Genomic DNA, 11,208 nt, shown 5'->3' with positions numbered 1-11,208 from the left:
TAAAGAATTATAAGAAAAATAATCACATGCCTGTCCCAACACAGAAATATCCTAAGCTCCATCTCAGCATTTCTCCGATTGGCCTTTCACAAAATACAGTCCCATCAGCTGAATATAGGTTTGTCAAGTAAGTGTGACTAAGACTGAATTTAAAAAATTAAATCAATTCCTTCCTCCAAAACTTTTCAGAGTATATAATGTAACAAAGTGAAACTTCAATTTCATGTCGGGATATAGAGTACGGCTCTTCCCAAATGCTTTTGTCTTGTAACTACATTAACATCATCTAAAACCAGTGTTCCTCAGGACAGAGATTGTGAAACTCTGCTCTCATCATGTAAGATAACAAGTCTTTCTCAAAATCCATTCTTCCTTCTGCCCTTTCTCATGTTGTCCCTGCCACCTGGAAGGTCCTCCTAAGCTCCACCTGCCAAAACCCTACCCATCTTTTAGGATCCAAGAGATAATAAAAGGCTTACATTACTAAAAGGCAGAGAAAGAAATCCCTTCCTAGCGATCTACATTTCCTTCCTAGGGAAAAGAAAAATTGTAAAGTATACCACAGTGACCTTAAATCTATGAATGTAACTGTGCTGTGTTACTTTGAGTTCTGTAAAAGCCAATGTGCTACAATATATATGTATATGAATGTTTGATCTCTTACAAGTAGAACTTGCTGATAACTTTCATCATGAGGGAGGTTAATGATTAAGGGAGCCATCGTGTGTGGCTCAGCCCTTATACACAGGGAATATTAAAATTGGAAAGGTCCCTAGATATTAGCAAATCTATCCATCTCATATTCTAAGTAAGGAAACTGAGACCTTCATAGATTGGATATTTAAATTAACAAAGAATAAGGAAATAAGATATTGGCAGATCTATCTTTTAGATTAAGAATTTTGAGATTTTTATAGAATACTAGGACATTATGTCCACTGATATTGAGACAATGTGTTTCTTAGTCATCATTTTCTATTGCAGTGACCAAGCGAGGTGGTAGTAAGTAGTTGTACAAGGGCAAAAAGAAAACTTTAGAAACTCCCAATTTATATACACAAGGAAATCCATCATTCATGTTATTTAAGCTAACTGGATGCAGTTTATCAGCTACATTGAGGAATGGTGAAGTGAAGTGTCTATACAATTAACATGTTGGTTTGTGTCATGAGCTCCCTGTTGTTCAAGTGAGTTAATGGTTAGCACTCAACTAGGCACTTAGAGTCCATTATAAAAATGGACTAAATGTTTATCTGTGGCATCTTTATTCTTCTTTGGTGCCCTTAGGCAGAATTAGCTCTCTTATGTTTTGATAAATTCAAGTATTAAACAGGGCTAAGGTTTCACAAGTTCTTTTGCCTAGACATGGGGGTAAGGAGGACCAATGAACTGGAGTACTTCTAGATTTAAGAATGGTCAAATTGAGGAAGAAGAGTCTTATGCCAGAGGTGAAAGAAGACTAATTATAATTACCTATTTTTAAAAATTCCAACCCTTTTCAATGTTCTAAAATGATCATGAAGTACATGGGTATGCTAGGAAGTAAGGGAGTCAACCAAGAATATTCTGTAAGAGTTTGTGGATGGCAATAAAGTGGCAAGGAAGATAGAGAACATACTAGAAAAGGTTTCGGTTGGCCATAATAATGAAGTCAGAAGGAGAAGAAGAAGAATAACAGATGCAATGGGAAAGAGAAAGCAAGAATAGAGAAGCAAAAGGGAAAGTAGAAAAGTGAGACAAATTTGGAGAAGGAAATGAGGGAGAAAACTGGGTGAAAGAAAGAGGGAAGCACTGATGGTAGACCAGATGACACTCAAAAATTAACACGATAAAAAAAAAAAAAAAAAAAAATTAACACGATGCACATTTAAGATGTGCCAACAATGGCCACGGTCATTACCCTCAAATAATTGACAGTATATGTTTCAAAGACATTTATAAATAGAAAATGCCATTAAACTAAGTGCCAGTGTAAAAGTATTCATGGAATTGTATGGGAGAATAAAACATCCCCCGTCAAAGAACCAAGGGCAAATCTTGAAGCACCCAGTAAAAGCCAATTCAAACAAAAAAGCTTTTCCACTTAAACTTGAAAAAGTTAAGTTCCCAAGAGACCCCCTACATCAAACACCGAAGCTCATTTGGCAGTAATAACATTCACCGAACAACAAGAAATCTAGGGCTCCCCTGGTGGCGCAGTGGTTGAGAGTCCACCTGCCAATGCAGGGGACATGGGTTTGTGCCCCGGTCCAGGAAGATCCTACATGCCGCGGAGCAGCTAGGCCCGTGAGCCATGGCCACTGAGCCTGCGCGTCCGGAACCTGTGCTGCACAACGGGAGAGGCCACAACAGTGAGAGGCCCGTGTACCACAAAAAAAAAAAAAAAAAAAAGAAATCTAAAACAACAGTTGTTTTACCAAAAAAAAAAAAAAAAAAAAAATCAGCTAATAAGTGTCTTTCCTGTTTGAAAGAAGGGGGTGGGAAGTGGGCAGAAGACCTGATAGAGAAAAGGAAAAGGAAAATAAAAGTTTCCAGTTTGACAATCAAGCTGTCTTCTGCATCCATTTCATCTCAAGACCACCAAGCCAATGTGGAGGCTTTTTCCTCCTTTCCTTTTCTTTTCATGAGACTGATCACAACCAGCACTGCAGTGTCCATAGAATTAAGGAATGCTGTTGCCTACATGTGTGAATGAGCTGTGAGTAAAGTACTGAAGTAGAGGAGACCTAAATGGAAACGTCCTCATGAATGTCCATGTGGCTGAGCAGGAAGGTAACCTGTCACAGATGTGCTAAAGAATAGTTGGGTTTTATTTTATTTACTTTTCCCTGGACTGTGTTGAATGACTATCATCTACAAGTTCAGACTACTTTCTGCTGAGGATTAATGCACTGGGAGAGCTGTGAGAAAAATGAATAATAGAGCTGTCTTTTTCTTGCCCAGTTCACCTTACTTTCCCAAACTCGAAGTTTTTCCCTCTTTCTCCTTTTTATTGTAGTAAAATGAACATAACACAAAATTCACAATTTTGATCATTTTACAACTCACTGTACCATTCAGTGGAATTTAGCACTGTCACAATGTTGTGCAACTATCACCACTGTCCAACTACAAAACATTTTCATCACCCCAAAAGGAAACCTACACCCATTTTAAGCAGTCATTCCCTATTTCCCTCTCTTCCAAACCCCTGGCAACCACTAATATATAATATTTTCTGTTTCTATGGATTTGCCACTGCTGGAGATTTCATACAAATGGAACAATACAATATGAGGCCTTTCGTGTCTGACTTCTTTCACTTACTTGCATCCACAATGTAGCATGTATCAGTAATCCATTCACTTTTATGGCTGAATTCCCTGATCCTGTTTTCTTCATACTGTTTGAATACAAACTTAAAAATATGTTGAGAATGAAGCTCTGTTTTAACGGCACATCTATTAGGCCAATTCTTTAAAGAAGGTGAAAATGGAGAGATTGTTGTGAAATGATAGTCGTTGAGAAGCCTCAGCCAATTTGATAATGGAAAGTTTGGGAAATGTTGCAAAAAATTATCTGCTTTATATTAAAAGCTTTTTAAACCAGGATTCAGGAGGTCGTCTTTTTCTTGCAGGTAACGTAAATGAGTCAGAAGAAAATAACTGCCCTTTAAAACAGATTTTGAAAGGATTCTATTTATTCTTAATAGGCAAATGGGAGTACAGGTTGTTCATATCCAATATGGACTCCCTGTCCAAACACTGTTTATCATTCTAGCCACCACTATCGAATTATATTTCTTGAGAGTAATGCAGCTTAATTCCTGCCTATTACTTTTTTAAATTCATCTATTAAATCCATTAATACAGTATAAACAAGAGAAGTTCATGTTTCAGTGCAGTTCAAATATCAGGTATAAAGAACCCCCCAGTAAGGAAAAGAATCCTATATTTCTTGCCAGAATGTGGTCAGCTCTGGGGAGCTTTGCTAGCTGAAAAACACTTTTATTGTTAAAAGGATAGAACTTGTTAAGAGAGATGAGAGCCAAAACATTTTAAGTACTTGTATGTGTTTAGAACAGTGCTAGGCTATCCCATACACTGTATCAGTCAAGGCTCACTATTTTACATATCTGAAAAGCGAAGTTAAAAGTGTTGTAGTAACTTACTAAAAGGCACAGAACCAGTAAATTCGAGCAAGAATTCAATCCCCAAACTGTCACACTGAACTTTGAGCTAATACTTGAGATTAATAAAAATAGCACTAAATTAAAAGTTCAGAGATATTTTTTATTTCATACTCTTTCACTAACGCTCTTTGGAAATCAATCATTTCATTTATATGGGCCTTAGTTTTCACAACTATAATAGTTGCAAGCTTGACTAGATGATCTCTACGTAGTCTTCCAGTTCTAAACTGTTCCACTAACTTGGATTCCTAAAATAATGCCCTTGCAATATATGCATGCTGCCACCAAGTAACGGAAGAGAGTACTAGTTCCCTTTTTATCCCTAGTGGGGAGTGCATTTTGACATCAGACATCCGTCAATCGTACAGCCTGTTAATATAACTATAACAAAATAATCTGGTATTATTTCCTGTAAAGCAGAAGCTTTACATTGTGTCTGTGAATCGTATCAGAATCACCTGTAGGTTTTTAAACATAGAGGAAATGCAGAACCCATTGAAAGAGAATCTTCAGAGACGGGACTTGGGCATCTGGATTTTTGGGCTCTCATCATTTGTGTATTTTATTTTTTGCCTATGTACAATATTTGTCACATCCTCTTGAATTTTAACAATTTCTTTTTGTTTTAAAATTTTAGAATATTCCATAATCTTCATGGACGTTTCATAAGGCATTATCTGTTATGTTTATTCAATCTTGTGCTTCTCCTGGTTAAGACTTCTTATTTTCTTTCTTTCTTTCTTTCTTTCTTTCTTTCTTTCTTTCTTTCTTTCTTTCTTTCTTTCTTTCTTTCTTTCTTTCTCTCTTTCTTTCTTTTTGGGCCCTGCCTCATGGCTTGCAGCTTCTTAGTTCCAGACCAGGGATTGAACCCCAGGCCCCAAGCAGTGAAAGCGCCGAGTCCTAACCACTGAACCACCAGGGAATTCCCAAGACTTCTTTATCAAATGACTTTTTTTCCCATTCTAATTCATTCCTGGGATCACTTTCATGTTTGAGCATTAAGCCAACCTTGCATTACTAGAATACAGCCACTTTGATTGTGATATATTACTCTTTTGCATACCATGGATACAGTTTGTGCTTTTGTTTACACATTTTGCATGCATGTTCAAAGGAGAAACTGGCCTGTGATTCTATTCTTGTAATATTCTTTTTAGTTTTCCTCTGAAGCTTATGTTGGGCTTATAAAAATTTGGAGCAATATATTCTTTTCTGTTTCCCGGAAGATTTTTATGTAAGATTACCGCTATTTCTCCCCTAAATATTTGGAAGAACTTACTTGGAGAGCCATTTATCCCTGGAAATCATTTTATGTAAAGGTACTTAAGTATACAAACAACTTTCTGAGTAGATATAGATTTTTAAGATATTTTTTCTTCTTGGATTAGTCTTGTTAGGTTGCATGTTTTAAGAATGTGTAATTTTGGATAAATTTTCAAATTTATAAACATAAAATTATCATAATTTTAACAGCTTTATTGGGATGTAATTTACATACCATAATTTCAACACTTTAATGTATACAATTCAGTGGTTCTTAGTGTAACCACTAAAAGACGTGTGTAACCATCACAACAATCCAATTGTAGATTTTTGTCCCCCCATAAAAAAATCCACTAAACATTAACAAGGTTTTTTCATTCTCCTCAACCCTCTCAGCCCTAGGCAACCACTCATCTCCTTTCTGTCTCTACAGATTTGCTATTCTGGGCATTTCATATAAATGGGACCATATAATATGTGATCTTTTGTGAGTGGCTGCTTTTACTTTACATAATGCTTTCATGGTTCATCCATGTTGTAACATGGATCAATATTTCATTCCTTTTTATAGCTGAATGCTATTCTATTGTACGGGTATTCCACATTTCGTTTATTCATTTGTCAGATTGACATTTGAATTTTTTCCACCTTTTGTTTTTAGAAATATGCTTCTGTGAGCATTCACGTACAAGCCTTTGTGCAGACAGAAGTTTTTATTTCTCTTAGGTATATATTTAGTAGTGAAACTGCTGGGTCATAGGGTAACTCTATGTGTAACTCTTGGAGGGACTGTCAAGCTGTTTTGTAAAATGGCCACACCATTTGATATTCCCACCGCAATGTATGTGGGTTTCAATCTCTTGTCTTATAGCCTAGCATGTCATCTATGCTGGAAAACGTTTCACATGTAGTTGAGAAGGATGAGTATTTTACTGTTCGGTTGAGTGCTCTGTAGACATTTATTAGGTCTTGATAATTCATAGTGTTGTCCAATTCTTCTAAATCCTTATTGATCTTCTGCCTAATTGTTCTATCCATAATTGACCGTGGAGCACTGAAGCCTCTACCTAATGTGGAATTATCTATTTCTTCCTTCAATTCTTCATGTATTTTGGTTTTATCTTATTCAGGGCACATATAATTTTTGTGTCTTCCCTTTTTTATCATAAAATGTCCCTTTTCATATCTAGTAATTTTTTGTTTGTTTTAAAGTCTATTTTTTCTGGTATTAGTAGAGCCACTTCAGCATTCTTATGGTTGCTATTTGCATGATGTATGTTTTTTCATCCTTTTATTTTGTTCACATTAGACCTTTGAATCCAAGGAGTGTCTCCTGTAGAAAACATTTTTTTAAACCCAGTTTGACAATATATGCCTTTTGATTGTATTGTTTAATTCATTACATTTAGTTTTTATTATTGATATGGTAGAATTTATTTATGTCTAACATTTTACCTTTGATTTTCTACATGTCTCATTTTTTTTTGTTACTATTGTTGTTCCTCCATTTTCCTTTTATATTAAGTGGATATTTTCTACTGTAACATTTAATTCCTTTAATGATCTTTAACCACATTTTCTGAGTAATGGCTGCTCTAGGGATTATGTAATACATCTCACAATCTCTTCAGCTTTATACTAGCTTTATTCCAGTGAGAAACAGAAACTGTACTTTTATAGAGCTGTATTACTTTCCTTCTTTTTTGTTTTTATTACATTTATATATGTTACATACTTAACAAAATATTATTATAATTATTACTTCACACAAGCTTATCTTTTAAAGGAGCTTAGAGAAGAAAGTAGAGCAAATAAATATTCATAGAGTTTGTTGGGTTAATCTATTTATTTACCATTTATGGCTCTCTTTCTGTCTTTCTGCGGATTCAGGTTATCATGCAGTGTCATTTTTATTCTAATACAGCTTTGTTCTCACTGCCTTCTTTGTGCCATATCATCAAATATATGATATTTCTTTATGTTATATACAGGGCAATCCAAATATAGTAATATTGTTTATGCACTTACTTTTTAAATTAGTTAAGAGGAGAAAGGAGAAGAAATTTGAAATTACATTATCTTTTATAATTCCCTACACAACTGCTCTAGTCAGCATTGTTTTGTTTTTATGGCTTGAGTTACTGCTTGCTATCGTTTGAAGAACTTCCACTAGTATTTCTTGTGATGCCCATCTGCTAACAATGAATTCATTCAGTTTCTGTTTCTGTGTTATGGTACAGTATTGATAATAAGTTGTGGACTGGTAGGAAAAACTAAAATGTGATGTACTGTATGATGTATGTTTTACTGAGGTGGCTTTGTCAAATTCTAATGATTTATGATAGAAATCACCTAAAGCTAGCATCACAATTCTCCAGGAATGTTCTGTAGAATGCTGATGTTAATGATGAATATGTGAATCCTAAATCTTTCATTTGTATTGACCTTATCATCATTAACTCTTCTCCCAACAATGCCATAACTAGAGTTGACTTCTAAAGTGTACCTTCCTCTTTTCCCATAGAAATTGTCCCACAATTTCAAAAAGTGCTCAAAGGTGAAAAAGTGCACACAACGTTTATCACGTTTGCAAATGCCAATGAAAATGCTAAGGTAACACTGTCCAAAATGCAATATTCTTCTGTGAGAGCACCCAACTTTAAACAAGTACACATATTCTAAATACAACTTAGATCTGTGACATGTTTTGACCAATGAAGTCTGAGCAGACATGATGGCCTTAAATGAGCAGCAGAGGGCTTAAATGGGCTTGTGCGGTTGGGCTCACCTCTTATGTTTCACTGAATTTTATGAGAAGACAGGGCCTGGGAGTTGTGGCCTCACAGTTGGGCTCCAGAGGAAGATGTGTGGGACAGACCTCAAACTGACCCAAAACACAGAGCAAAAGCAGCCATCTAGAGGTCTAAAAGAAAGCCACTGCAGCTAGCCCATAGGTCCAAGAAAAACAAATTCTTGTTTATGTAACTGAGTTTGGGGGCAATTTGTTCCAAAGCATTATCACAGCAAGAGCTGACTAATACAACATCCTCCAAAGCTTTGTTATGTACATGGCTGCCACCATGCCTATATGTAAGGCAACTGTGTACTCAAATTTTGAGAATTCTTGAACTGTTGGTGCCTCTCCAACACAATGTACATGGCTAAAGTTTCCCCAAATAACGTCACTAATATACCACAAAGATCTCTCTAAACTTTTATTAAATGTAATGCAAAGTTCTTTCTATTCATTTTCTGCTTCTACGTAGTTAAAATGCTTTTTATGAATCTAAAGGGTGGAAAATTTGAACGAAACATCTTTGTGGATAGATGTTATTCACAAAGGAAAATTAAAAGCAAAATAGGCATTTCACTGAGTATAGAGCACTGATGCCCCTAGTGCCTCTAAATGTCAAGTGGACAAAGGCACTTAATAAATATTGAATCCTGCTCTCTCCACTTGAGAGGGAGAGCAAGCTATTCTAAAGTGGTGGAAGGATGCTCTTAGCAGCTATTTGCAACACTCTTTGAGCTTGGACACTGTGTAGCTACGAAGAAACCTTTTGTCTAAGGAAACTAACTAAAGAAACTTGAGAGTGGAAAGAGAAAGAATGAGAGAATAAATACCCTTCTCATGGTGACTCATTCACTTATTCATTCATTTACCAAACATTTACTATGTGTATAATACTATGCTAAGAACTTCACAGAACACAGAGATGTACCCCTGTTCTCAGGGAGGTTAGATACCACAGAGGGAGATAAGATGTAGATGCCTTATGGCAGTTCCACATACGTCTTGTTAAACTGTTTACAAGTTAAGGGGAGAGAAGGGATCCATACCTTGCTTGGATTCTCAGTGAAGTTTTCCCAGAGAAAACTGGGAAGATAGATTGACTAGGAAAAAAAACCTAACGTCATAGGTAGATATGAAAGGGAGCAAAAATGCAGAGACAATTAGACCCAGTTATTTCCTAAAAAGTCTAGAAAGTGAAAATAAAGTCAAATTATGGAGGGACTTGAAGGTCAGTCTTAAGAGTCTGGCTGTATTGTGATGACAAGGGGTGTCATGGATGGTTTGGAAGAGGGCAATGGCATAATCCAAGAACCTTGGGAGGTGTAATAGAGGTTGTAGGGAGTAACATAGGAAGACATGCTATTCTCCGAAGCAATCATCGTAACCCAGGTGTAAAATAATAAATGGTAGAATCGGAGTAATGGCAACACAGATTGAAGGGAGGAGTAAAGAGACACTATAAAGAAAAACTGTCAGGACTTGGTCATTGACTGGATACATTCATTTCTCCATTTAACAAAGGTTATCAGTAACTTTGCTAGCTGCTGGGGATGCAAGAGTAAGCAAAACAGACATGATCTCTTTCTTACGGACCATATGGTAAACACCTATCTAAAACTGAATGTGAAATGTAATGAAGGCTATAAGCGAGAGGTACCTGGTGTTATGTGAGCTATGGTAGGGGGATGTGATGAGTTGAGTAGGTAAGGGGATACTTTTTTGACAAAGTGACACAGGAGAAGAGATGAGAAGGATGAGGAGGCATTAATCAGTTGCAAACTAAACAGAAGGACATTTCATGCAGAGGGCCAGCATGGGCAATGTGCCGTTGTAAGTATGCAGGCCTGAAAGGAGGCCACTGTGGGCTGGATGATTGAGGAAGGAGGTGTAAGACAAGGCTGCAGAGATCATGCTCCATCATGCCAAGGGGATACCCTGCCCTGCAGACTAGTGCACCCAGAGTGCCAGTGCACAACAAGATAAGAAGCTTGCTCTAGAATGCAAGTCAACACCCTGCTTCGTTCATCAAGAAAGTCTTGCCTGTTAAACCAAACAGTATATCTAGTGGACATATGATTTACATTGTGAAGCAAGCACCTTATCTTACAGAATGGCAACAGTTCTCCACCGGCAGCCAGGCTGTGACTCCACATTTTAGACCACTGTAAAGAGGTGTGTCTTTATCCTAAGAGCAATGGACAGTCACAGAAGGATTTGAAGAGGAGGTGGTGGTGCCTGCATCATGGAACATGGATTGGAAGGCAGCCAGAGTCAGCAGAAAGATGACGAGGAAGTGTGTGTCTGAACCCTTACTTTCCTAGTGAAAGAAGTGGTATCCTCTTCAGGTGAGAGAGCAAGGACACAGAACATAGTCTAGTGGGACATGAAAAGAGTGGAGAAAGAGTCATTGTTAACAGCCGTAAGTAAGGGAGTAGAAAAAAGAAATGGGCACCACATGTCAGTTAAAATAAGACAAAAAAGAAATGGGCACCACATGTCAGTTAAAATAAGACAGCCTATGTTGTTGACATAGCTCTGTGACTGTATCTAACAAAACGCATTGCTCTGAAAGCAGGTCCAGAGAAGACGAATGTTAGAGATGAGCAAAAAACATCTCCACTGAGCTTCTATGGGAAGGTAAAATGGCTTGGCAGTCTAGGTATAATGTTGTCATGATGGACCAGCAGTCAAGTACAGGGAATCAGAGATAAAATGATAAACTGTATTCTAGTCAAACTTACACTCACCAGAGCCTGGAAGGAGGAGAGCCCGTGTCTTGTACTGCCCAATAGCCATGTCCCTCCCAGGTCAGGTACCTGCAGTGAAGCCCAGGCATCTTGTCTTGGGCCAGGCATGCACCTGGCTTGTCAGAGGGTCCCAGAGGTGCTGTGGGGAGGCAGCTTTTGCTCACCATGTTCAGGGAAGCTAGAACACACCAGATAATGAAAGGAGAACCAAAGTCACTATTAAGACATAATTC

General features: G+C 37.2%; 1 pseudogene; it reads left to right on the top strand.

Annotated features, from left to right (window-relative positions):
• Positions 1–2,744: 2,744 nt before the first annotated feature.
• LOC136126877 (centrosomal protein of 78 kDa-like) overlaps positions 2,745–11,208 on the top strand; it is a 29,529-nt pseudogene continuing 21,065 nt past the window's right edge.

The sequence above is a fragment of the Phocoena phocoena genome, chromosome 8, assembly GCF_963924675.1.
Source record: "Phocoena phocoena chromosome 8, mPhoPho1.1, whole genome shotgun sequence".
NCBI lineage: Eukaryota > Metazoa > Chordata > Mammalia > Artiodactyla > Phocoenidae > Phocoena > Phocoena phocoena.
This window is presented reverse-complemented; position numbering and strand designations above follow the sequence as displayed.